The sequence below is a fragment of the Neomonachus schauinslandi genome, chromosome 3, assembly GCF_002201575.2.
Source record: "Neomonachus schauinslandi chromosome 3, ASM220157v2, whole genome shotgun sequence".
Classification (NCBI taxonomy): Eukaryota; Metazoa; Chordata; class Mammalia; order Carnivora; family Phocidae; genus Neomonachus; species Neomonachus schauinslandi.
This window is the reverse complement of record NC_058405.1, coordinates 190,932,690-190,960,123: the sequence shown is the minus strand read 5'-3', so window position 1 is coordinate 190,960,123 and position 27,434 is coordinate 190,932,690. Positions and strand designations below refer to the sequence as shown.

The window sequence follows — 27,434 nt, the reverse complement described above, 5'->3', positions numbered from 1 at the left end:
GTCAGCTCTGAGTGCGTGGGGGAGGATGCCTGTGGCATGGCCTTCGGGGAGACCCAGACTCTCCAGGAAAGGGGATGTGGACCCACAGTGCTCCACCGAACCAGGCTCTGCAAAACTGTGCAGGAGTGAGGAATGTTCCCATCATCGTCCAGAAAATGTACTGAGGATAGAGGTTCAGCAAACAAACCCCTACGTCAGCTACTGATGCACCTGCTGCCTCTTGAGAAACCTGTAGACCACCAACATGTGTGGGTGCTTACCGCTGGGTGGCGGTCATTGCAGTTAGGGAACACAGCGGAACATGAGAATCAGAAGAAAGAAGATGAGCGTGGCCATATTTGTGCTACTCAAATTGATTTCTCGTCTGTACTTAGACTAGAGAAATGCTTGCTGAGCCTTCGGCCGGCCCAGAGGTGCTGGACTCTGCTGAGTGACACGGAACAGGTGCCGTCCGGACTGTGTGGCCCTCACCATGCCTTCCTCTGGGCCCTGTGGGTCACCATGGAGACCTTGCCCCAAATCATTTTCATTTTCTTTCTTCTTTTTGCTAGCTCTAGAAAACCATAGGTAGAATCCTATCTGCTTGAAAATAGGCGTTGTGCTGTGCTGTTCCTAATTCCTACGGAATAGTTTAGGAAACAGGTACTGGCAGTGCCTGCAGGCACGAGGGGACAGCCCTGCGGTTGGGCTCCTGCCTCCTGGGGCCTCTTAGCGGAAAACGGTGGTGTTCATGGAGCCCGGCAAATGGGAACATTGTCATCTGCATACAGCTTTTCCTCAGGCCTGGATCTCCTTTTAAAACAGCATGTTTTTTGAAGGAGCAAGAAGTTTAAACAGACTTAAACAATTTATTTTGCACACGGAGTTTTTAGGATGTTTTCATGGATGCTGTGTTGTTCCATCTGAGCTTCCCAGGAGCCTTGCGGATTCAGCTGGGCCTGCTGTGTGAATGCTTTTCACGTTATTAATAATGAAAGAACATCATGCCACCACCTAGCATCCTTCCTTGCTCACGGTGCACGCAGTGTTTACTCAGCCCTCATGGCAAGAAGTTAAGATTTCTTGCCCCGGGTGCGGGGCCTGTCCACGCCCAGCCACGGCCACGTGGACTGAGGGCTTCCTGGACTCTGCGCTGCACATTTCCTGCGTTCATTTCATCGTTGTATGAGGGACCAGGTTCAGCAGCTCGTCTGAGGTTAGCAGGCCTCCGTGGGAAGGCTGGGGTGGAGACGCAGGCCCTCTGATGTTGGAGCTGGGCTGCCAGCTTGGGGGGCTGTCCTCAGTGAGGGGAGGGCCCGGGGAGGGAGCGCTGGGGAGGGGCCGAGGAGGCCACCGGTTACAGAGGCAGGGATCCTTAGTAGGTGCTCGATGGGGGCAGGAGCTGGGACCCCGAGGCTGAACATTGACAGGGACCCCAGGGGAAAGGGACCTCGGGCATCGGGTGGGTGCATGAGTCCCCGACAAAAGGTCCTGGGCCTGCCCAGGAGGTGTGGGTGAGCACCGTGCCCTGCTGTCTATGCAGAAAACACAGCTGCAGCAGCTTCTTTTTAAGAATGAGGAACGGGACTCTGGTTGCTGCAGGGTGCAGTTTACAAATGAGCTGTTTTTACAAATGACGCGGACGGCGATCAGGCTGACTCAAAATTTTCATTTGATGAGCAGATCATTGAGGCAACAGCTCAACTGGTTGGTTTTCTCAACTGTGAGTCAAAAAAAAAAACCACTGAAAATGTTATGACCAGAGGGTTTCAAGAGAAGAGCAAAGCAAATAGCCATAGTGGGAAGATCCCTGGGAGAACAACGGGGCTGTGCCCATGGCCAGCGCCACCTCGTGCCGGCCGTGTCTCCTCCCACTGCTGCCCGAGGTGTTTGGGGACATTGCAAGAGGATGCAACTGGCTCCCTTTATCGAAGATGGCAGGTCTGGCTGAGGAGAGGAAGCGAGAGTTTGCCCGGGCACCAGAGGAAGACAAAATACACTAGTGTAGATAGAAAGCAAGAAGCCATTATTTCTAATTATTGGGTCCTGGTGGCTTCCCGGGAGCCCCGTCCTTCGGGCTGTCTCAGCCCGTCCCTGCTCTGGCTGGTGATGAGGCTTGGTGCCCACTCAGGACAACGGGGTGACCGTCTCTCCGGCCCTTCCCTGCCTTGGCCCCCGCTTCCTTTCCCTCTTGGTAATACCAGTTCTCATGTCCCAAACGCTCAGCAAGGACCCTCTGATGGGGAAGAATTCAACCTGAGAGCCACTTTGGGGGAGGGGAAAAGGGGACTTGCCTTTCTTAAGAGTGGACGATTGTCAGATGATTTCCTTCGTGGACAGTTTTCCCCAGAGGGGGTGCTCGTTTAAAACGCCCCGTGTCCACATGGCCACTGCTACCCTCAGGCCAAGCAGAGGTATAGGAGGGTGCTGTTTTCCTGGAGGGTCTGGGGCATGGGTTTGGGGGCTGGCCAGCCATGCCCCGTGTCGTTGGGTTTCTTGGTTCCTTCCACTGCGCGGTTGGAAAAGGGAGGATATTGGAGATGGTTTGAGCCCCTGGGCAAAACCAGCACATGGAGTTCCCTTTCCTCCGAGGGAAGCGCTTCTTCCCCGGTCTGCTGGCCTGTCTGTGAGCCGCCGCGAGGACAGCGGAGTTTCCCTCAAACCTGGACTCCGTGCAGGGGCCTCCAGTCTCTGCTCCCGTCCCGGCAAGCCTCCGAGGGGCCTGTGGGATCCGATGCGCTCACTGGAGCGACAGATGAATTTGCTGACGTTGTACTTGCCCTGACTCTGAAGCCGGCCCACCCAAAGGTCCCTGGGAACTTCCCCCCAACAGCTGTTTTGGCCGCCCTGCCCGCTGTTTCCTGTGGCGCATCCATGCACTCCTTTGGAGAAAATGTACTCCAACCAGAATAGAGACCTTAGTTGTTCAGCGTGAGTCCTGCAGGGGTCACAGCTGCTTTTTCTCACAGACTGAGAGCCTACAGGTGTCTTCTGCTCACTTTGCCGAGCTTCAGTTCAGGTATTGATCATCTTGAACCTTCTTTCCATGACTGCAGAATTGTTCTGGACTCCACATGGTGATGACGTGCTTGTAAAGGGCTCAGAAGCCTTCTTATTTGTTTTATTGTTAAGAAGGAAAAGGTGGGTGGCTTCAGTCTTTGGCATAACCTCTTCGACACTAGTGATGAGCTGGTCTGTTGGAGACACAGACCGTGTTGGGATGTTGTGCTCGGCATCCACAGTCCGCTAGCACCGTGGCATTGATTATGTCTTTCTCGTTCGTGTTTCCCAGAGAAAGAAGTGAGTAAAGCCTCAGCAGGATTCGGGGATGTGGGCCTGCATGGAGGGCCTCACTTGGCATCGTTCTGTATCGGCTGCTACTCTAGTCCGAGACTTGTGGTTACTCTCAGAGCCGATAGAGGACGGTTACGTTCGGACCAGACAGGCAGGAGGAACATTCCACAGGAGTGAGAAACTCACAAACTCTAAAAATACACCACAAAACCTGTTACCATTTCTAATAGGGGCTGGGAGGGGAGGCAGCCTTTCAGAGCCAGAAGTGGGGGAGAGAGGATGCCTGTTGCAGACGGCGCCTCTGGCTGGTAGGTGCAGGAGGTGGGAGACAGGCCCCCTGCCTGTGGGGGCTCACGTGGGAAGGCCCCATTCTCTGTGGAGGCTGAGAGCCGGAGGAGCAGACGTGGGGAGCGGCCTTCACCACGGGGGGCACGGAGGGCCCAGAGCGGAGGGCAGCACGGAGCGAGGAGCCTCACCCCGGGTGGGTGCTCACGGTGCCCTGAGGACTGGCTCCCCTACCTTCCTTCTGGAGCCACATGGGTTTACGTGGATAGACTGTGTAAAATGAGTCATGGGCTTTGTGCTTTTTCCTCCTCCCTCCTTCAAGCGATGTGCGATCATGGAAAAGGAGAAAGCAAGAAGAGAGGAGTCTGGGAAAAGTCTGTAAGAACCGGTGAGGGGAAAGCTGGGCGTTTTCACAGCTGCCCGGGCCTCGCGGGGAGTCGACGGCATGCTCGTCCCACTTGTGTGTTTGCATTTCCGTTCAGTCTGGCTTCACCCACGTTCATGGAACAGAGGAAAAGACCGCGACACAAAGATGGCTTTGTGAACAAGGGACCTCCTGGTCCTTTAATCCAGAACTTTCCGCGACAGTGGAAGTGGCCCTCAGCTACTTGGCCAGATCGGTCGCCACTAGCCTTGTGTGGTGATCAATCACTCAGATGTGGCCAGTGCAACTGGGGAATAGAACTTTGTTTAATTTAATTTGAATTAATTTTAATTTAAGTAGCCACCTGTGGCTAGTGGCCACTGACGTGCAGCACTAAGGAAGGCTCTAGAAGGAGGACTTGAGGATCTGTCCTCTCTTCAGTTATTTGAAAATAGAAGGCTTAATCCTTTCGAGTTTCCTGGGTGGATTAAAGAAGAGGGTTGCTTGTGTTGGGAATATTTTAACAGTGAGTGGCCTGGGCGGTGTCGGCACAGCGCTGAATTTATGGTCCTTCTCAAGGCTGTTTGGAAGATGGCACAAGAGAAAGCCTGTGTCACAGACGGGCACCCTGACGGTTCCATGTGGGGTTCATCTGGTCGCAAGGAACAGACGTTCCCTCAGTGGTGCGTAAGAGGGGGTCCACTGAGGGAATTCAGGAGAAGCTCGTAGAATACAACTGAGGAAGTCCTCGGGCAGTATTACCCCCTTCCCCTCCCTCTCTCCCCACCCCCACTGCCGTCCCCGCCCCCTTCCCATCTGCTCTGTCCTCAGCTGTGTCCCTGCACTGGTTTGGCTTGTCTGCTGTGTCCCTCTCGTGTTACACACCCCGGGAGCCGCCCGCTCAAGCAGGGAGGGGCAGCTGGACACACTGGCAAACGGACATCCAGGTGGACTTTACACAGTCTGGGGGTCTGTAAAGTCGTTGGGAGCCAGCCAGTGTAGACAGACCTCACTCCATGATGCAGCCCTTGACCCTTCTTCTCACTCGGGGAATTCTCTTTTGTTGATGTGTGCACTTTGGAACTGTCCTGGGCCAGTAAGTATGTGGTCACTCGCCTGTTGACGATCAGGTGACCTTGTGTGGCGAGCTTGTCATTGCCCTGCACATGCAGGGCGGCCCTCCAGAGTGTGCTCCCCTCTTCTTGCCTGTGCACCCCGAGTGGGAGTCTGAGCTGCACCGGGTGTCTGGAGTTGGGCGTGTGAGCACTCCACTGGAGTTGGCGCGTCTCGTCTGCCGGCCACAGTGCCGTGCTGGGCCCTGTCGAAAGTAGCTTGGAGTTGCCGCGGTCTTTCTGCTGTTCAAAGAAAAAAGTTTGATCATTGATGCGTTGACTTTTGGGGACTGTTCATGGGGACAGGCACCCCTCCATCCCAATTTGTAAATATTTGACAAAGAAGGGGTGTTTCCTGGCACGCTTTGTGTTTGAGGAAATAATATTATCCAATGTGTGATGCAGTGGAGTCTATAAGAGGTTCTTAGTAACTGGATGAAAGGAATTCTGTTGAGGGCGATGCCATGTCCAGGCCCTGGAGGTGAAGTGTGAGGCTTTCCACACTGTTAGGTTCTGCAGAAGTGCACTTTAACTATGGTTTCAGGGCTTTGTAAAATGCGGCCAGTGTTTCTGTTCATGGTGATCATCATGTGCTGCTCGTGGCGTAGAGATAAAGCCGAGTTTGGAACGAGGGCGGTGGACGGCGGACGGGACTGAAGGCCCCCGAGGGTCATGGTGAAGATAAATGAGCATCTCCCACAAAGCACTCAGCGCCCGGGACTCTCAGGTTCTAGTGGGTGGGCTGAATGAGCGTCGTGACAGCGAGGTGCCTGGGCCCAGGATATTTGCGGTGTGTTCACCCTCGACAGCGAGGTGTCCCGGTGTCTCCCCTGAGTGAAGGGCTGTTGTGTTTATGGGTCCCTACGAGTCAGGTTCTGGAAGCATCTTCTTTTGTTCCCCGTGATGCTCAGGTGGTGTGCCAGCCCATGAGAGATCACAGCTTGTCCAGGGGACCAGCCAAATCCACCGGGGAGCCTGGATTGGATCCCAGCTTTGTCTGCTTCCAGAATGCCCAGACATTCCCCTACTGTGCCCTGAGCTTGCTTTCCTCCACGCTTTTGGGTAGGAGGATTATGTAGTTTGGTGTTTCTGGTTATTGTTTTAGGCCGTTGATTGTTTCATCATGTGGCTAGATCATGTGCACATTCACCCATCACAGTTTCCTCAAACTGACAGACCCAGGATACGTGGTCTCTCCCACATTGTACTTAATCCCCGCCTTTTCCGGGCACCTTGTCGCCTGCATCGGTGACAGCAGTGATGGGGACGGGCGCACACACAGGAGTAGCAGCTGCGAGGGGCGGCTCCAGGCGGCTGTGGGACAGGCTCCTCGGTTGGAAGAACACCACTGACCTTTGTGTTACGAAAATCAGCTGTCCCTCACCAGGTCAATTTTCTCCAGAGTTCTGGAGTGGTGACCACCGTCTTCACAAGAGTCCCTTCTCATTTTTGGGTCTCCGAGGGGGTGCGGCCTGAGCAGGCGTGGCCCTGGCCTGTGTCTGCTGGGCTTCGAGCTGTCCTGAGCCAGGTCTCGGACCGCAGTCCCTGGCGTCTCCGTGGCGCCATGGGTTTCTGCAGGGGAGGTCTGCAGGCTGGCGGTGTGGCCTCCTAGCTAGTGGCAGACGGGGCCAACCGTGAGCGGACTCATGCGCAAGGGGGCTCTCACGCGAGCTGGTCCTATCGGACAGCTGGGGAGCTGCTCCAGCGTGAGGTGACCGCTGTCTCCTGGCCACTCCGCAGGCCCGGGCCTGCGCTGCGGAGCCCTTGCTGTTCAGCTCCGGGCATCAGGCCAGTGTCGGGACTGACCACCACAGGCTACCAAATGCAGGCCCATGGGCAGAGAGCTCCCCACGTATGTCTGCAGTGATCCTGCTGTGCCCCAGGCCGTGGACGTGGGTGCTGGGTTCTGGGTGCTCGGAGGGGGCTCCAGCCGGAGCTGCTGCTCACCAGCCTGACTGGGGGCTGGTTCCTTGACCTCTGTGTGTCTCTCCTTCCTCTCTGTAAAGTGGGATCGTGGTGCCAGCGACCTTGTGGGGTGTCTGTGAAGAGCAGGCACGAGAAAACCCTGGGCGGGCTGGGCTGAGCACGTGCTGGCCTCGCTCCGCAGATCTGGCTGCCCCTTCCTCTGCTCCTCCTCCGCAGAGCTGTCCGGCTCCCTGCTTGTGTGCAGAGAGCATGCCCGTCTCTTGGGGTGACCTGGGCCCACAGAGGGGACGGGGCGTGGGGGCTTGCCAGACATAGGTGTGGGGGCCTTTGTCACACACTGCCACCTGACATCTTGTCAGGAGTGGCTACTGTGCCACGTCGACGCCGTTTCACGTTTGTAACTCTAAGGAGGATGTAGGGAACTTTAAACAAAAATGTGAATTAAAAAGAAAATTGGGGCCAAGTCCTAGACCAATTAAACTAGTCCATGGGCGGAGAGCACGTGGAAAGGGGCGGTGGTTGGTGAAGAAAATGCCAGTGACGTCGATAGGTCCGGTGGTTTCCATTTTCTTTTTTTTTTTCTTTTTTTTTTAATTTTTATTTTTTTAAAGATTTTATTTATTTATTTGACAGAGAGAGAGAGACAGCGAGAGCAGGAACACAAGCAGGGGGAGTGGGAGAGGGAGAAGCAGGCTTCCCGCCAAGCAGGGAGCCCGATGTGGGACTTGATCCCAGGACCCTGGGATCATGACCTGAGCCGAAGGCGGACGCTTAACGACTGAGCCACCCAGGCGCCCTCGGTGGTTTCCATTTGCACGTGTGGGTTGCTTTGAAATACACCTTGGGAAGAGCTTTGCTCCTGGGAAGCCCCAGAGAGAGATGTGCTGGGCAGGTGCATTCGGCAAGGCCTGGCCTTCCGGCCGAGGTGCCCTGTCCCCCCGGCCCGCGCGTCCCGAGCGGGACGTGAGTCCGCAGAGCATAGAGCGGGACCGGTGGACTCTCCCCCAGCGGCAGCATGACCACCAGAGAGAGGGTGGCCTTGTCTAGTGTTGCTTCCGAAGGGTGACGGTGATCCCACAGACCGATGGTGAGCAAGCCACCCGCGTGCAGCGCCACCGTCCGCCCTTACCTGTGTGATGTACAAACCGCTTTTCTGTTGTGCTTTGTTTCAGCGTTGGCTCTTGGCTCTGTCCCCTTGGTCACTTACTTAGAGGCTTCCAATGAGGAAGCAAATGACAACAGCTTCTTGACCATCGTGTGGCTACTGGAGGCAACAACAGAATTGCCTGTGGTTTGGACTTGTCGGTGGATGGCATCCATCTCCCCTAGGAGGCTGAGCAGTGTGGGCCCCCCCGCCCCAGGCAGGGTGGCCGTGGCAGCTGCCTCAGACTTTGGGACAGCGTGCTGCGCAGCCTGGGGCCTGGCCGGGAACGGCACGCGGAGGCAGGGGCATAGGGGCTGCCCTCTCCTGAGGAAAACCTGACATCACAAAAGAGAGAAGGCACGTGAGTCCTTCCGGGCTGGCACCGAGCTCCAGGTCACCTGAGCACCTGAGAACTGGCTGGTGGTGTGGCTCGTAGCAGGCCAGTGGCACCCCACGGAGCACAGTGCTCTTGGGACGGCCGGACAGCGGGGTCGCACCCTCTGAGCGTTCATGGGGCTGCAGTGCCCCTCATCCCCATTTTTGGAGGTTTGGGTAGTAGCCCACCGCTCATGGGAATTTGGAGGGTGCAGGTGCACCCCAGGTCACTCATCCTGCACCTTGCTTCCAGCAGAGCGGACACAGAGCCTCTTGGTCAGGTCCCCAAGGCCCAGATGGCCCCCTCATGCCCCCGTCCTGGCTTCCAGGGACCTCTCTGTGTCCCTGACGGGGACGGGGTGGGAGGGGGCAGCCAAGTCTTTATGTTAAGTATCATAAAGATAATTCTTTTTCTAAATATAAAAATACACAGAAATGAAACTTCTGTTATTTTTTCCTGTGCCCCAGGGAACATCTTTTGGAAGCCATCTAGATCACTGTTCCATTTCTTTGGCAAGAATAATCAAATATTGAATGTCAAGGGAAATGAGAGCAAATAGTTCCAAGATCATCTGATTTAGACAGGCCTGGGGAGCAGTGAGTGTCTCTAAGCTTATCTGCTACAAGAGTCTTCTGGGGTCAGGTAGACAAACTGTGAGTCCTGTACCCTACCCTTGCCCCACCTGCGACCCCAGGGAAGCCCCAGGTGCACCGGGAAGTGCCACGGAGGTTTGTTAGTTAAGGACTGTGTTCATGGAAGAAGAGCCAGAAATGATCAGAGAAATGCTAAGTCCTGCAACAGAACTCCTGGGGCCTCTTCTAAATGCCAGCCAGTGTTGTGACCCTGATCCCAGGAAGCCCTGACAGGCTTCTGATGCTGCGGGAAATGTCGCGACCTTCAGAATCTAAGCTTTAGCGCTCAGCTGGTGGCCTCTGTTTAAGAAAGAGAGACAATCCCCCCTGAAAGAAGGGAAAAACAGAGCTGGGCCTGGCACTCCAGGGCCGGGCAGGGACCCTGTCCCAGGTGGTAATGAGGCCCTCCGGGAGCCGGCAGCAGCGTCTGTCCCCGAGTCCGCCGTGCGCACGCTTGCGTCCTGGCCGTACGGGCAGAGAGCTCTAGGACAGCTGGGGGGTGTGTCTGCTTGGGGTCCTGCCGGTGCTGCCCTTCCCTGCCCGGGGACCTTGGGCCGTACGGAGCTCTGTGCCTCAGTGTCCTCACCTGCGGAACGGGGACAGTGAGGATGCTGGCATCCCCAGTTCTCCTTGTGTGCAGATGAGGTCAATTCCTAGGAGAGCTCGCTGCTTGTGAGCTCCAGTTCCTGACCTAAGGGCCCAGTCGCCGAGGTGGGGGCCTTGTCAGGAGCCGCAGCTAGCCAGGGCTGAGTCTGCCCCTGAGCTGGGAAGCGTAGAGGAAGGATGGCCTAAGTCATTGGCTCCTCGCTTCCTAGGACACTCCTCGCCGCTTTAGCAAGGGGGAGGCCAGGGAAGAGGCAGCGGGCCACTTCTCTGCTGTGTGCATGCAGAAAGTCGTTGGCAATGACTTTGTTCTCTCGGTTTGGGTGAGGACATTTTATTTAAGAAATAAAAGGAAGTTCAGTGGGAGCAGTAAACCAGACACAAAACAAGAGTTTTAGGGAGGTACGGGCATGGAAGCAAAAGGCCAGGAGCCTCCTCTTTGAACAAGCAGTGATGCTTTGCTTGTTTACTTTTTAATCATGGAAGTAGGAACTGTTTGTTTTAGGAAAGTTTTAAAAGAATAAACGTGTTTGAAGATGGGGAAAAATCCCTCCTGATCCTCTTCTAGTCCCGTCACGTAGGTCACCGCTGTGACCACATGCGTGTGTTTCTGTCCTGTCCCTTTTCTGGTGTTCTCCTGTGTCTTGTTGCTTTCTCCATAACTGGGTTTTTGATGAATGTGAGATTTTGCTATTTTGCATTTTACACTTAACCATTTCATTATAACCATCCTTCCACGTTGTAAGAAAACCCTTTACGGGCGGCCGGTGGATTGGACGGGTGTTGTCCCACAGGTGAGCTGACCGCGCCCCCCTGTTGGACAAGCAGAGTCTGTGAGGCTCATTGGTGATTATGCCCACCTCTTGAGGAAGACCAGGAGCCTAGCTTTTCTGGCTCTTTGCCCAGTATTGGCCACCTGGTGCTCCCAGTGTCCCTGAGGGAGACACCGAGGGGCTGGAGGCAGAGCGGGCTGCCTTGGAGGTCTTCCGGACTCACCCCGGCCTCTCCTCCCCGTGCTCCCGGGCAGCCTTGCCCTGTGCTCTCTCTTCTGTGTCCAGCCCTGCCCTCGTGCCTGAGCCTTACCCACGATGGACTTTGGGGTGCCTGTGCACACTGCCGTGTGTCCCTGCTGGCTGCCACTCTTCTTCCCCCCCAGGAGTGGACGCTCTCACGACCCAGAACCCTGGGCCAGCCAGGACTGCTCTTTTTCTTCACCCTCAGCATTGCATGAATTTTCTGCACGCATTCGTTCCTTCTCCTGTGTCCCCGTTGCCACCGCCATCTCTCTCCTAGAATCTGAGTGCACTCTGGATATCCCATCAGCCTATCCCATGGCTTTCAGAGAATCTTTCTAAGATGTGGGTCCATTGAGGGGCTCCCCTCTGTCCCCGGGAGCAAGAACAGGCCCCTTTGTGACTCACCTACCCTCACAGCCCCAGGGCCTCCCTCACCTTCCCTCAGGGTCCATGTGTGGGTGGTGTGGTGCCCCTCTGAGTCCCAGGGTGATGGAGCACACGCGGGGGGCCTAGACGCCCTCCTGCCTTGCAAGAGATAGAGGGCAGAGCTGGAGGGACAAAAGGGCAGGGCTCGAGTGGCCCCGCTCTTCCTAGAAATGTCTCCTGGTAAATTTATTTTCTTTTTCGTATTGCAAGTGGATGATGTAAAGCCTCCTGTTGGTTTTAGCATGCTGGGACCCTTAGCAGGCCCTTGTCGAATGTTTTCCCGCTGAAGTGTTCTGAGGAAGGGTGGAGCCAGTTTTCTGCCTTTGGGCTGTTGAGGCCATGCATCAGACGTGCCAGAACGTACCGTACTGAAGTGTGCGTCCAGGCCGGGCAGGTTGGTGTCTCAGTGCAAGGTGTGGATAGACCTGAACGGAAGGGAGTGGAGGGAGGACGTGTCCAGTGGCGTCCTGTGCACAGCTGGGCCTCTTCAGGAGGGACACGGTGGTGGCCCCAGACTCCTCCGCAGGCTTGTCTCTTGACTCTTGACCCACAGCCCCTCTGCCTGGTCATCCTGGGCCTCTGCTCTCATCAGGTCCCACCCCTGCCCGTCAGTTTAATCCCCTTTGACCCCGGAGGGTCTGGCCTCAGTGCTTTAGTGACTTGCCCGAAGACCCTCGCGTCTGAGGCCCTGCCCGGCCCCACTTTTCCGCCGCAGCTTGGAGGTTGGGGACTTTGCCTGCCCCCCACCCCCGGGGGACCTGCCCTCAGGGGTTCACATCCACTGGGAAAGTGCTGGGGGGGGCAGTATTGAAATGAGGTTTTCTAGAACCCCAGGGTCTTGCAAGATGTTTACAAATTCACCTGAAAAGCTAGGTGAGGGAAGGCAGGCCCTGAGGGCTAAGAACTGGGGGAACTCATTCTAAAAGAGGCCTTTCCAGTCTGTTGTTTCAGGGAGGCCATAGCCTGTGGAGCTGCTGGTCCCCTCAAGGACACTCTGCCAGAAGAGCAGTACTGAGGGTAGACTGAGCCTTTTCCAGTGCTGACTGGTGGTGGCCCCGGGGCCAGTGTTTCCCGGGAAGCAGGGGACCCTGGGCTACCAGGGCGCCGCTGCCGGCCCCCATACCCCAACCTGTAGGCCAGGGGGGCGGTTCCATTTCATTTCTAGAAGGATGTGCAGCTTTATTTTAAATTTAAAAAATTAGAACTGTATCTGACAGAGTTTCCTATTTATTGTTTGGATGGTAACTAAAGTTGAAAATGTTATTTTCCTGCCTAAACAGGGTTATGCTTTGAGTGCTAATGGGCTGGCTTTAAAGGGGACTGTCCACTCAAAAATCCCCATTGAACAGTCTCTTTGGCACCTGGGAGTTTGCCTCTGTCCCACCCCTATTCCAAAGAAAGAAAGAAAAGAAAGAAACAGTGTCCACCCCACACTTAGCAGTACTTCCCATTGTGGGATGTTCCTGAATTGCGCGCCTTATTTGACCTGACCCGTTATTTGGCTTTAATGTTCGGGTAGCGAACTGTTACTGGCTCTGCTGGGACTGAAGATGCGCATTTTAAGTAAAAAGGGAGAGGTCTGTGTTTTTCTGACCCTGCCAAGCACTGAGGCTGCTCTGGCTTCTTGCTGGGGCGGCTCGGTGCCCGCCGGCCCCTCGGATTCCTTGGCTCGGCGCTCTGCTCCGATGGTGTTTACCCTCGGCTGCCATTCTCCTCGCAGGCTCTCTCAAAGGTCTTTGCGTCACGCCTCGAACAAACAACAAATGCTGAAAGGGTTTGTGTTCTCACCGCCTAAGAGCAGTGAGAGCACTTTGTTTACTTGGAGGCCAGGCCCGGGGCCCGGGGGGGGGGGGGGGGGGGGACGGCGCTTGGCCTCCCTGGGACTGTGTGTATGGGGGCGGAGGGGGGAGGTGGCAGGTGCTCCTGGGAAGGCTGCCGCTGCCCGGGCGCCTGGACACCAGGGCTCTGCCTCCGAGGTCATTGCAGGTCACCCCACGTCCAGGGCCCCAGCCACCACCCCAGTGCACCCCTCCAGCCCGGGGACCCTCAGGGAGGCTGCAGACAAAGGACTGGGCAGCTGGGGTAGGTCCTGTTTTCATGCAAATGCAGCCAGCCACTTCCAGGAGCCTCCCCAGCCTGAGTTCAGCTGTACCAGGCTCTCTGCAGCTTAGGCCCTTTTTCTAGAAGGTGCTGGTGGACGTTTTAAATCTTCCCTACGATATTTAAAATATGTGGACTTAGAAGAGCAACATAAAAAGCACCCACATAGACGTTTCCAGTGATGCACCCCCCACCTGCCAGCCCGCACTGCGAAGTAGAAATTAACCTAAATTAGGAAGATAATTGTCCCCATGTTAATTGTAGGTTGTCCTTTAGAGCTGTTTTCATTTGCGAGGCCTCAGCAGCGGGCTGGCTCCGGGCCCTGCCGGGGCTTCCTACTCATCGGCACCCCTTAGAGTCAGAGTTCCAGAAAGGAGCCCTTTCCTTTGGCATCCCCCTGCTCCGCAGTCTCTAGGTGACATTCTCCTGAGGTCCCCCTCTCGGCTGCGTGCCGCCCAGGCCCCCACCCCCACGCCAGGATGTCCCTCCCCGAGGGCCGCGAGGCCCTCTCTGCACACACACGCCTGGCGATTTCCAGCAGTGCGGCTGGTGCGCCAGCTGTCACGGCCGGCCGCGGGCTCGCACCTGGCGCCGGGGGCTGGTGCCAGTGCTCTCCCTGCCACGGTTTAGGGTCCCTCCTGTCGCCCCCCGGCACTCGGAGTAGGCTTCACGATAAAAATCCCATTGGCCCTAGCCATGGTTCTGTGAGGGGTTTCCCACTTGGAAGCGCCCAGGTGAACTGTAGGCCGTCCCTGTCCTTGCGCACACCGCCGGGGGGGCAGGGACCCTCTGAGTTGCTTTTTCCGTCTTTTGGTCAGTTTTCCTGTTGCCTGGCTCACTTGCTTTGTCAGTCACGACTGGGTAATGCTCGTAAAGTAAAAATCTCAACCCTCGTCCTCCCCAGGCGACGAGTAATTGCTGAATGAATGATGTAATCCCCCCTTTCTCCCCAGTGACCGTGTAGACAGTGTGGCAACAGGATGTAGTGTTTTGTGTGTGTGTGATGTATGTGTGATGTGTGATACATGTGATACACGTGTGTGCGATGTGATGCATGCGATATGTCTGTGTGTGATGCATGTGATACACGTGTGATGCGATACATGTATATGTGTGGTGTGATACACGTGACACGCGTGCGATGCGACACACATGTGCGATACACGTGATAACGCGTGATGTGATACATATGTGGTGTGCTGCATGTGATACATGTGTGATGCATGAGATACACGTGTGCGATATGATACACATCATGTGTGGTGCGATACGTGCGTGTGCAATACATGTGATACACGCGTGTGACGTGATACATGTGATACACATATGATATGTGTGTGTGTGTGGGTGATGGGGTGTGTGTGTGTGACTTGTGGGGTGTGTGTAGGCAGGCAGCCCTCCATTGCTGCAGCTTGCTCTGTCTCATGCTCTTAAGCTTGATCCTCCAAATCGTCTGTCCCTCCAAACTCCCTCTCAGTGATATTGAAGCCTGCCTCCCAAGGTTGTCAATTTTACCTCTTACCTGCTTTTCACAAATACAGGAATGTTCTTCAACAATGTAAAATGGGCTGCTCATTGCTGCTCCGTGTCCCACATCACCACGGCTGGGTGTCCCTGTGATGGGGGCTCCGTGTCCCCATCACTGCGGCTGGGCATCCCCATAGTCGGACATCATAGTGGAGGAAGAATTAACTCAGAAGATGAGGAATGAACTCAGAAGATGGAGTAAGGTCTTATAATATGGAAAATGTTAGCTCATATTTGGAAAAGAAATAATTAAATTTAGTAAAAATTGTTGATGCATTTGGGATTTTAAATTAAGAGACTTTCTGTCGATAAAGCCAATTTTTGGAATCCAAATACGTATTAACTCTTGGAAGCTTTGTTCTATTTGGGTGCTCTGACTAGGAAGTAACACATAGCTGACAGGGCCTCATTTATTTTGTTCTCTCATTTGCTTTACCTAAGGCTGAAATGGTGAGTAAAGATGATGATACTTTTTTTAAAAATCGGCAGTGGTGGAGACCGCCGGAGGGTGGGCTCTGAGCCCGTTCCAGCACGAGTGCAGGGGAGTTACGGTAGGTCTGTGCACCCCTGAGCAGGGTAGGGGAGCCGAGTGTCCGGAGGGCGGCTGCTGCTTCTGGGCTCTAATAAGAGTCGTCTTTCAGTTTTGATGGCACAGTGCCGGGCACGCACGTGGTTGGAATTCAGTGAAAGCTTTGTGAGGAAAGGAGGAGAAACTGCTGTTTAAAACATTTGCTTCTGCTTCGTTGTTGGGAAACACACAACCATGCATATTTTAACACAAAGAAAGGTTAACCTACAGAAATTGTTCCTCCTCAATGACAACTTGCTTGAGCCAGAAGCAGGCCTTTCCTTTTGTGGTTGGTGCTTACTGAAAACAAAGGAACAGCAGGAACCTTCCATGCCTCCGGGTCACGGGTCAAGAAGGTCACCTGTGGTTTTCCTCCTCTGACTCCTCAAGTTTTGTCTCCCGTTCAAGTCTTTGAGTTTTGTGTATGGTGCAAGGGAGGGATTCATTTTCTTTTCCCATTTTGATAACACTGGTATAAGACTTGACCCCCTTTCCCAGGATGGCCACACTTCGGGCTCTGGCGGAGGTCAAGTTCGCTCTGTTCCTGGGCCCCCTGCCAGCCCTGGCTTCCTCTGCCCCCACCTCCCTGCTCGGTCCCAGTCCTTCCGCGAGGGTCCCAGGGCTCTCTGTGCATGACCTCTCCAGAGATGTGAGCACCCCGGACAGGTTCCTTTAAAAAACCAAGGTGGGGGGCACCTGGGTGGCTCAGTCGGTTGAGCTCCAACTCTTGATTTTGGCTCAGGTCGTGATCTCAGGGTCATGAGATCGAGTCCCATGTGGGTCTCCTCGCTTGGCGGGGTGTCTGTGTGGGGTTCTCTCTTTCTGCCCCTCCCCCCTTTCCCATGAGCACACGCGTGCGTGCGCTTTCTCTCTCAAATAAATAAATCTTAAAAAAAAAAGTAAGTGGGGCTTTGAGTGGAATTTCACTGAATATATGGGTGAATTTGGGGAGAATTGGCATCTACAGTGTTAGGTCTTCCGTTCCTTCGCGTGCTTGTGTTTCATTGATTGGTAGGTACTTCTTTAATGTCTTCCAACAGATTTGTATAATTTTCTTAACTCAGGCCTAGCATGTGTTACATTCAGTTTATTCTTTGGTAGAGTCTAGGGTTCTTTCCCATGTTGTAGACAATATCTTTTTTTTTTTTTTTTTTTTTAAAGTTTTTTTTTTTTTTTTTGACAGAGAAAGACACAGCGAGAGAGGGAACACAAACAGGGAGTGGGAGAGGGAGAAGCAGACTCCCCGCCGAGCAGGGAGCCTGATGCGGGACTCGATCCCGGGACTCCAGGATCATGACCTGAGCCGAAAGCAGTCGCCCAACCAACTGAGCCACCCAGGCGCCCTCTTTTTTTTTTAATTAAGTTTTCTAGTGCTAGTATATGAAAATGGAATTGATTTGTGCATTTTATTTTTATATCCAATCACTTCCCTAAAATCTTACCATTTCTGAAAGTTTTTTTCTGTAGATCTTTGGGGTTTCTAAGACAAAGAACATTAACTGTAACGATGACAGCTTTGCTTTCTAATTACTGTGTTTATTTTCCTTGTCTCACTGTGCTGGCTGAGGATCCCAGTTCAGCTTGGAGCAGGAGTGGGAAACGGGCTTCCTTCTGTCGTCCTTGACATTAAAGGGAAGGCCTCTGCCATGTCCCCGTTTCAGAGGGGTGGTTGCCCGAGGTTTGTGTAGGTTCCACTGCAGATGAAGTTCACGGATGTGTGTGTTTCAGGAGTGGGGGCTTTCACTGTACCCACAAGAGGATCATGTGGTTTCTCTTTAATTTCTTCAAGTGTTGGATTATCCCTCCATTTTTTTGTAGTAGACCTACCTCACTGGTGATAAATACTGTGTTTTTTTAATATCTGACTGGATTAGGCTTGGCAGTTCTTTGGGATTGTTCTGTCTTTTCTTAAGTTGCTTTGGCTCGTAATTCTCCTTTTTAGCGTCAAATTGTTTTATCCTCTGGAAGCATTTGCCTAAGATTGAAATGGTCTTGAAAGTTTGGAATTATTCTTAGATTATTTTTGGGTTTGTGTTTTCTTGGTGGGTTGATTTTTAACCACTGGGTAGTATCTAATAGTTACCAATAGTCTGAATTTTTAGTTCTTGTATTAATTTAAGGTCATTTTTAGGAATTGGCCTGTTTCATCTGAATTTTCATTCTTACAGCCATGGACTTGTTCATGGTATTTTCTTATCTTTTTAAATCTCTGCTGGATTTGTAGCGTGTATCCTTCTTCATGTCAACCATTATTTTTCCTTCTTTTTGGTCAGTCTTTATTTCACTAAATTTTTGAGACTCAGCCCTTGACTTTGTTGATGTGTTAGTCTGCTTTCCAGGTTCTACATGTCTGCTTCTAGGTTCCTTCTATGCATGGAGAGGGTGGTCGGCTGTCCTTTCCCATGGGAGGCCCTGTGGGCAGCTCACAAGCTCTCAGCCTGCCTCCTCCTGGTATAAACTACACATTTCCCTCAAGTGCAGCGTGAGGTGCATCCTAGAGGTTCAACACCTAGCATTTTTATTTTCATTCTGTTTTGTTGAAAGTCACGTCGATAGTAGACCCCTTTGGTACAATGTAGGGAGAATGGTGCTTCATCTCTGTGGTCTTCCTTCCGAAAACACTCCATTGTAATCATGACAGAAACATCCCACAAGTCCCAATTAAGGGACATTCGACAAAATACATGGCTTGTACTCTTCAAAGCTGTTGAGGTTATCAAAAACAAGGCAAGTTCCAGGAACAGCCCTAGCCAAAGGAGACGTGACAGCGAAATGTGAGGTGGGCCCAGCGTAGGATTTGGAACAGAAAGAGGACATTAGGGAAAAACTAAGGACGTCTGAGTGAAGCATGGGCTTCAGTTGATGGTCGGGTATCGGTGGTGGCTCCTACTTTTAACAAACGCACCGTCCCAGCCTCAGACATTGGCTCCGTCTGGCCCTTCTCTACAACGCTCGGCCCCAGAGCCTGACTCCTGGCCCGTCTCAGCTCGGTACCCTGGGCCCGTGACCTCCGTGCCCTCTGTGCCCTCCCACGCCCTGGACCTCCTCCGGGCCGCTGTCTCCCTCCCCTGCGCACAGCCCTCAGGGGGAGCCCCAGCAGCTCCGTCGGTGAGCAGGTGTGCTTTGGGTTACCTGGGAATGTGTGACTTGCCCTCATTCTTGAAGGATTGTTTTACACGATCTGAAGATGATGCTGCTTTTTCTCCTTTTGTACCAGTCAGGCGACCCTTCCTCTGGCCTCTGGCTGCCCCTTCCTCGTCTGCCTTTTCTGACTGCCTGCTGCTGGCGTCCTTGTGTCCCATGTCACAGTTGTGTGACTGTGTGTCTGGGGTGCAGGCACCCTTTTTTTCTCTCGGTGGAGGTTCCCTTCTGTGCCTGTGCATGGCGTCTGACCAGTTCTGGAAACCCTGGGCCGGCTCCCCCCACGCCTTCACCCACCCGGGACACACGGTGCTCCCCCCGCCCCCGGCTCTCCCCGTGTCTCAGCTCTTCCTGTGTCCTCGCTCCCAATTTTGCCTCCTGCTTTTCAACTATTTTCTTCAGAACTGTCTTCTAATTCACTTAGTTTTCTTGTTGGGTTTGCACGGTTTCCATTGCTTAAAGCGCCCATTGAGATTTAAACAAAATCATCATTTAAATGATTTTAAGTTCTTCATTCATCAATTCATTTAAATTGTTATTTTTGAAAGTTTTGTTCTTTTTCTAAATGATTAATTTTGACAGTTTCATTACTTTATTTCTTAATTTTTAAAAGTATCTTAGTAAACCTTTTATTAACTCAAAACATACATACAAAAAAATGTACTTAAGTGGATAACACATTAATGGGAGTTTTTCCTTCAAAGTTTCAGAAATAGGAACACGATATCCTGTTCCCAGCAGTACCTGTGTCTCAAGTGTGTTTTTGACCCTGTCCATGGACGCTCTGCTGCCTTCCAGTCATTTCTGTGTGGTTTGCTTGTCCTTGATCAGAGCCCAAGTGTAGCTGGTCTCCCCACGTGGAAGACGGATCGGGATGGATGAGGCTTTTCTTCAGCAGCTCTGTGGGCTTCTCAGGGAGCCTGTAGTCAGTGCCCTGCTGGGAATGTCGCGGCCCACAGGGGGCTCCCTGACAGGCACCCCGGCTCGTGAGCCCAGCGCCTTCGGGTGCTCCCCGTGGCCTCCCCCTCGCCCAGTCCGTGTGCCCCCTGCTCGAGCTTTGATCCTGTAGCTATTTCTGGCTCTTTTGGGGTCCCTTCCCTGCCCGGAGCCCAGCAACATGACTGAAACTATATTTTATTCAAAATCTGGGTTTTCTGCACCAGGAGAGCTCCTGCCGTGTCCCCAGAAGAGTGTGTCCCCACAAGCCCGGCCTGGGGCCTGTACATGCTCAGACCGTTGGGTCCTTCTTTGTTTTTCTCCATCAAAGCTGAGATGCCAGGTATGGCCATGGCACCCTCTCTGGCCTCCACCCCTGCGCCTCACCTCGATTATGCTCACCTGCCCAGTGTAGCCTCCGCTTAAATCTGTTGTGTCCACGACCTGCTCCTTCCCCAGGAGGGCACAGGCTGCTGGAGCAAATATCCCCTTTGCTTCCTGGTCTCCCCCCAGACTTTGCCCCCCAAGCCCGGGGGCTCTTGACATCCAGCCCGCCTCCGGCCGCCCCCCCACAACTTCTCTGCCCCTCCCGCCCTCAGACTTTGAGCCAAGCCTTGTCAGTGCTCAGCAGGTGGCTTGTCAGGACTGGAGGGTGGGGGTGTTTTGCTCAGCGTTAGATTGATGGGTAAATTTAGACACATGAGGTGTTGACTTCCATCCTGCTTTTGATCCCATTCTCTCCTTTCCCCATGAATACCTCTCACTTGTCTTGAATTTTCAGTCATTTGCTTGTCTCTGGCTTGCTTTCTGAGAAAGCTGAGTCTCTAAATATACTCTAATTGCTTACCTTAAACAACACAGCAGAGTCAAACTTCCCCGAGGCTGCGTCTCCCTCAGGCTCTCTGTCACCTCCTGCATGACTTCAGGGTTTGGCAGATGCGCTTACATGTAATGTCCAATGAGGATGCTCTCCAGTGGGAAAGAGCAGACGGGGATGTGTGGCTGCCGCGGGTCCAGGGCCGCTGTGGTGTCGCCCACGGCGTGTGCACCCGATTCACACGGTGCCACCACGGCCTCATCTCCAATGGCCTCTTGCTGTGGATGCCCAGGGGCCCCTGATGGGCTGTCCTGCATGCCACCTGGCCTTCCTGCCAGGGTCACCCTTGCCCCATGAGGGGTGGGAGCCCGTGGAGGAATGCTTGCCCTCTCTCCCCACAGACAGACCGTCCCGAGATGCTCGGCTAAGGCTTCTAGCCGGGTCCGCTTGATTGGGCCAAGCCACAGCTACCTGGGGATACGTCCTTGTCCCGGCCCCCCCACCGCTGCCCTGCTGCACTCCCTGCCCGTTGCCCCAGCTTCTCCCACTCATGCCTGGAGGGACATTCTGCTCCAGAGAAGCGGGGACACTCAGGCCACCTCCATGGAGAATGCAGCCCACGCTGACATCTGTGTCCTCATCTCCTATTTGCTGTCAGCAACCTGAGGTCCCAGTCAGGGCCCCTGCTTCCCTGACCGCAGCAGCCCATTCTGGGGATCCTTCCAGGGGTTCATAGTGTGTCAGTGGCTCATGACGGGGAGGGGAGCGTGATCCTGGAGAGCCGAGCACAGCAAGTGGGCATTTTACACCGTTTTACAGAAGCGCTGGTGTGCCGCCTCTCAGAACCACAGCTGGCCGGGGGACCCTGCCACGTGCGCCCTGGAGTTGGCCCCTTCTGCTGCGGGGGCGGCCCTGTGGGGCCAGCCGTCCACCTCCATGTCCAGAGACAGCTCCGTGTCCCACACTGACGCACGCAGCTTCTCCCTGTCCCCGCGGCCTGCCCTTCAGTCCAGGTGCTCGGGCTGGAAGTCCAGGAGCGGCTTCTGATTTTCTCCTTCAGCAACCTGGACACGCGGTTGGTCCCCCCTTCTGATGGCTCCTCCTCCAGGACTCCGGGTCTCTCGGGCGGGCGGGCAGGTGGGGGCCACTGCTCCTACCAGCTGATTGCCCAGCGCGGCCGGCGTGACAGGAAACGACGTGAACTCACGGCTTGAACGCAGACTGAAAACAGAGGTCCTGAGGACTTGGGACCTACCACCTCCTGATGATCTGCCTGCGCTACTCCCCGATGCCGCACCTGATCTGGGGTCTTCAGTGTCTTTACAGTACGCATGCCCGGTGTGCGCAGGTGCCTTCCCGCTGGCCAGGGCTGGCTGCCCCTGCTCTTCTGGGACCCCTGCACTCCTGGCCTCTCCCTCTGCCTGCAGTCTTTCCCTTCCTGATTTTAGGGACTCATCAGTGCCCCCCCCGGGTTCAGGGGTCCCCTTGAATCGCAGCTCCCCAGGGAAGCCTTCCCAGCTGCACTCCCCTGCCCTCCTCTGTCGGCCGCTTCCTGCGGTTCGGGACTAGCGCGGACTCCCGAGAGCGGCGGGGTGTGCGCGGCCTGGGGGGGGGGGCTTCGGTGGCTAGAGGAGTTCTGGAAGAGTGCATGGTTTGTTTTTAAAGTGGCCCACCCCCTGCATAGAGACGACAGTGGGAAGACTGGTAGTCAGCTGTGAACAGTGGGTACGGGGGGACAGTGACCCTGACGTGTCCTGGGGCAGGACAGCAGCACCCCGTGTCCCTCGGCAAGAGGGTCCACACGGGCACCCCCACAGCGGTTCTTTTTCCTTCGGCACCCTTTCCAGGTTGCTTTGAGGCCGGAGTGTTTGGAGCCGGTGGCGGGCGAGCAGCTGCCCATGTCGTGTGTCCTGTGCCCTGGCTTTGCCCCTGGGAGGGGCTGCTGGGCTCCGTCAGCCATGCCGCAGTGACCGCCGACTCCCTGAAGCCGCTCTGTGCCCATCCACAGGCTGGGAGTCTAGCACGAGGAAGTTGGGGGCTCTGGTGTTTGAGGGCCCGTGGCTGGCTTTCTTTGGGTGAGCCGTGCAGGAGCTTGAGGCACACTGGCGTGTCACCCTCGTCCTGTCTCGTGGGCTGTGGGCATAATGACAAGTGAGAGAATGTAAAATGTAAATTTCCAGATGGCATATCTGTTTGTTTTTTTGGCCAACGTGTTTTCCATGGTTGACAAAACAGAGCCAGTGTGCGTCTCAGGTGATACAAGGAACTTTGGTCAACACGCACCCCGTTCCTCCGCCGACGAGCCTGCGGCCCCCGCGTTCGTGGTGACCTGTGCCCGCAGAGAGCGCGCTCTCAGGGTCCTCTTCCTACAGGGTCACCGCACGAGACACCCCTGAGAGCGGGGTGCACACTGTCCGTGGACCCGCGTAGTGATTCTGGGACGTGGGGGGGGACCTCAGAAGTGTGGCATTCACGGCCTTTTCTGAAGCATTTGTCCGTGGTCCTGCAGAAAGCGCGGAGAGAGCCTGCGGGGGGCCTGCCATTTGTTGTTCTTCCAGCATGAATATGTCTGGTTAATTATGCAGCCGGGCTCGCGGCCCTCCCCATCTCTTCTGCTGAGGGTGTGGGAACACGGTCCACTTATCGCCTTCTTCGATGTCTTCCGTGGCCCCGCTGGCAGGGCTGATCCCGGGTCCTGCTTGTCACCCGCTCGCAGGAGACCTCCGTGTCGGGCGCAGTGGGTGTGGACCGGAGATTTGTTGCTTTGATGCTGCCCCCGATGGCTTTCATTTTCCAGCTCACACCGCCTGTTGCTTGTGCACACCGTGCCCTTCCAGGCGGGCCTCTCCCTCTGCACTGGACTTGGAGAGGGATTCTGGTTTCTGCTGGGACAGTGAGGAAGACTGACCGGCGTCAGTCAGCAAAACTGGGTCAGAGCCCTGGCTTTGCGGCTTAGATGCTAAGTGATGGGAACATCACCTGGTCTCCTGGAGCCTTGGTTTTTCTCATCAGTGAGATGGGTATATAGCTACCTCAAGCATGTGTCATAAGGCCTAGGGGGCTGAGGATTAGCCTGTAGCCTGCTCGTTGATTCGTTGAATAATTCATGTACTCAGTCATGGTTTTCAGCTCGTGGAAGTGAGTCTCTCTGCAGGCCCAGGGCTCAGGCAAGCCTCATGGGGGGACTGCAGATCATGGCTTTGCTTTTGCAGGTAAAAGCTGTTACTAAATTTGAGTTGAAGATGCTCTGAGGCTGGCATTCTGAGGCCTGGAGGAGGGTACGCGTGCGTGTGGGTCACACTGTGGTGAGGTCACCTCACGCCATTCCCTCTGCTTGGGGACCTGGGCCACACCTGCGCTGCCCTTCTCCTCGGCTTTCATCCTGGGTCCTAGTCTTCACTGTTCCAGGGGGAAGCCTGCTGCATACGTGTTTATGGGCAGGGAAGTGACTTTTGAGGGAGGCTCTAGAACCTTCCTAGAAGGTAAGTTAAAACAAACCAAAACTTTAGGCAAGTTATTTTGACCGATACATAGTAAAAGATGTCTCCAGACTTAAAAACTTTTCTTTTTCTTTGCGAATTAGATTGTCACGGATTTTTAAAACCAGGGTGATATGTCAGATAGCCTTGTAGAAGATCCTGGTTGGCCGAGGCACCTCTTCTCTGAAGACCCCCGGGGGAGGGGCCCACTCAGACTTGAACTACGCCCTTCCTCACCCACCTTGGCTTGATGCTTCGGTGCTGCTCTGTCTTCTCTCTCTTTTCCATCTCTTGTGGAGGGCTCTGAAGACTAACGGTCTGAGCCGGTGGGGAACGCACGCCTATTTCTCAGAAACCCCAGCCTCCAGGGCGCCCTGGCCGCTGGGCGCTGCGTAGGAGGTCGGCCCGGCGGGAGCAGAGTTCTCGTACTTATTTACTTATTCCTCCAGCCCCGAGAACCTGAGTGCTCGCAGTTACTCAGGCTAGCGGCTCCTGGGACCCACCCTGGCCCCAGGACGGACCTGCTGTGGAAAACAGCAGTGCCTTCTGTCGGAGCGGCCAGGCGCCGGCAGGAGCGGTGGGAAGGCCTCTCTGCGCCGGTACCGTCGGGCCCGGGTCTGGGCGGCGCGCCGGGCCCTTGCGCGCTGTGCTCAGCGAGGCCGCTCGCGCCGGCCTCCGTGGGTCTGGCAGTGCCTGCGGCGTGACCGGGCTCGGGCCCGCTGGGCCGGCAGAAGCGCCTCCAGAAACCCAGGTCCCTGCCGTGGAGGGCAGAGGTGTCGGGAGATTGCCTTCGGCCGCGGGATGGGCTGGGCTCGGAGCGGGTCGCAGCTGTGCTGTGGGGCACCGTTGCAGAGACCTTCAGGTGCTCTTTTCTGCCCAACCTGCCGTGCCGCTTGGAGGGGCGGCCTCGGGTGTCCCCTCGGGCCTGTGCTTTGAGCTCGGACTGAAGGCCCTTCGCCTCTGTCCACCTTCCCTCCTGGCACTGGCCCCTCATTCCCTGTTCTCTGGGGAAGCTGGGGTTAGGCCCTCAGCCGCCTGCAGTGTGGCTTTCCCTAAGCACGAGGAGGAAGTTCTAGGTGATTTCTCGTGATTTCTCCGTTGACGCATCCTGCCGCAAATGTGCAGCCCCTGCTATGCCTGGCAAGGGGTGGCCCTGGGACACCCGAGGTCAGGTGGAGCCAGCTTCTGCCAGATAGTGGAGAAGGAAGGTTGTGAAGAATGCCTGCAGGTGCCCAGTCCCCGTGCCGCCTGCAGACGCGCACGAGGCCCCAGGGGCAAGCTTGTTTCCCAGGGGCCGCCAAGAGCGAGGGGAGGTGCCGTGGAGCGGGCTCTTGAACGGTGTTCCCTGGGCGCCAGAGGGGTGTGTGCGCGGAGGCGGGCATGGGTGTGTTTGGGTGTTTGGTCAGGGTTGGGGTTCTTTGGGTTGGTAAAGGAAGGCACAGTGAAGATGGCCCTCAGGCCTGACCACTCAGTCACGGTGTCACCACTGAGGACTGTTGTCGGGCTCCAGGCCTGCCCTCCATCCTCCCCTGGTTCTGCTCCTTGGCTCACTTCTGCAGCTGGGCCATGTCCAGGGAGCGGGCGGCTTGGCCGCTCGGAGCCTCACCTCCAGCTGGGAGGCCTTATCTCTCCATCGCTAATGAATCGGTGTTGGGGAAGGCACCCATGGCCGCGTGGGGGCATTTCCCTCCTAGCAGGGGGATCCCTCGGGGCCTCTGGGATAGCGGTGCCGCTCGGACACGCAGAGCTCTTGGGCTAGCTTCCGCACACCACCAGCTGCCCAGAGGACCAGGGTCCGGGTGGGCAGAGCCGTGATCTGACAGCCCTGCCCCAGAAGGAAGCTGGAAGAAGGGGCTGGAAGCAGGCTGGAGGGGGAACCCCTCCATTGTCCATACGACTGACTTGATGCCCCTGCAACCAGTATCTTTATACTGTCTCTTCCTCCCCTGGGCTCTGGCCCTGTGGGTCAGGCCTCGCCCTGTCTTCAGCCGACCAGCACAGACGCTGCTGGTTGGTCTGTGGCTCTGGTGCTCTCTGTGTCGTCACCAGCCTGATGTTCCCGGTGTCAGAAGTCAGGTAGGTTCCCTGGTTCTCCCCACCTCAGGGGGAGTGCATCTAGGGCCCCCCGTGACTGCACGCTGCACGTGCTTGCGGGGCTCCCCGCCCCTGCACTGTGCGTGCTCTGAGCCGACTGCGCCTCGCACATGCCTCCCACCCGCTGCCTCATCCATCCCTGCTCAGTGCTCACGGCCTCACCTCCTCTGGGACTCTTCCCCCCGAGGCAGGTGACGGTGCCGATGGGGGCTGCATCTTCCTTGCCCCTGACACAACCTCTCGGGCTAGCACTTGGTGTTGTGGGGGGATTTGCCCCCCAGCTTCTCACCTCCCTGTGAGCTCCCGGAAGGCAGGGGTCCTGATTTCCGTGTCACCTCCTCACCCTCCTAGGTGTGCGTGGCACCCAAGGGACCGGGAAGTGGGACCAGGGAGCCCGGGGCTGAGCTTAGAGCCGGCCCCCGGGCACTGGCGCCCACGCCCCAGCGTGCCCCAGCGCGCCCCAGTGTGCCCCAGCGCACCCCAGCGCACCCCAGCGCAGGAGCGGCTTGCCCACCCACCTCGCTCCCGCCGGCCCGGCCCTGTTGTCTGTTGCAGGCTTAGGGTCTGGGCGTTTCTTTCTCAGCACGGTAACACCGCTCCCAGCATCACGGTGTTAGGAGCCCGTATGTGCGCGTATATGTGACAGTTCGAACCGGCAAGGCCTCCTGGAACTCGGGGCTGGTTCTTGGTGACTCAGCAGTCTTGGGCTCCTGCCATTTCTGTGTGAGCCCTGTGCTGGGACGGTTATGAATCATCTGCTTGCCTCTTGATTTGCGTCAGTCAAACCACATGTGAAGAAAGCAGCAGTGAGCAAGGCTTTGCAGGCAGCTTGGCGTCCAGCGTGGGGGACACTGGCCAGGGACAGCCTCAGAAGGCCAGCCCACCGCTCGCCCCGGTGGTCTGGGCTGTGGGCCTGGGGTGGCTTCCGGCCGGGTCCCTCCACCCCCTCGCTTCCCCTCCCGAAACCGCTGTTAGCCACGCAGGAGATGGGCACAGTGGTAATGATGGCTTTTTCTGCTCTTTCCTGGTTTCCTGTGTGTAATCCTGTGGCCGGCGGGACACATTTGCAGTTATGGGAATGTTGGCTGTTTCAGGCAGAGTTGCTGGTCTTTTCTTCCCTGTCACAAAATCACTTTAGGACATGGCTCTTTGAAAAGATCCCTTGTAAGAAGGACTTAATTAAACCGGGATGCCAGCTGTCCCCCGCCCCCGCTAGGCCCGAGAGGATTGCTCCAGAGTGGGCAGGGCCCCGGTCCCACGGGGCGCCTCGGGAGGTGACATGGGGCAGCCATGAGTCTGACTGTGAGCGCCCCGGGGTAAGGTTTGCGCTCGGCGCAGCCCCCGAGACAGCCGTGCTCTGTGGCCGCCAAGGAAGCCCCGCAGCCCAGGGCTGGCTGGGCACGATTCCCAGGGCACCGCCAGTTTCATGGCTTGGTTTGTTTAGTTTTGTATGAAGCAGGCAGATTACGTTATCATTCTTACCGTAAAGTGTACTGTTGTTATGATTGTAGTTTAAATCGTAGCCGATGTTCTAGTTACCTGGCTAATCCCAGCTGGGGTAGCATTTTAGGAGAACAGCACCCCGGCCCCAGCCTTCCCAACATCACCATCTCTC

At 55.7% G+C, this 27,434-nt stretch overlaps 1 protein-coding gene across 5 annotated transcripts in view; it reads left to right on the top strand.

Moving 5' to 3' along the window:
- HDAC4 (histone deacetylase 4) overlaps positions 1-27,434 on the top strand; it is a 261,521-nt gene that overhangs the window by 43,682 nt on the left and 190,405 nt on the right. The window lies entirely within an intron of this gene.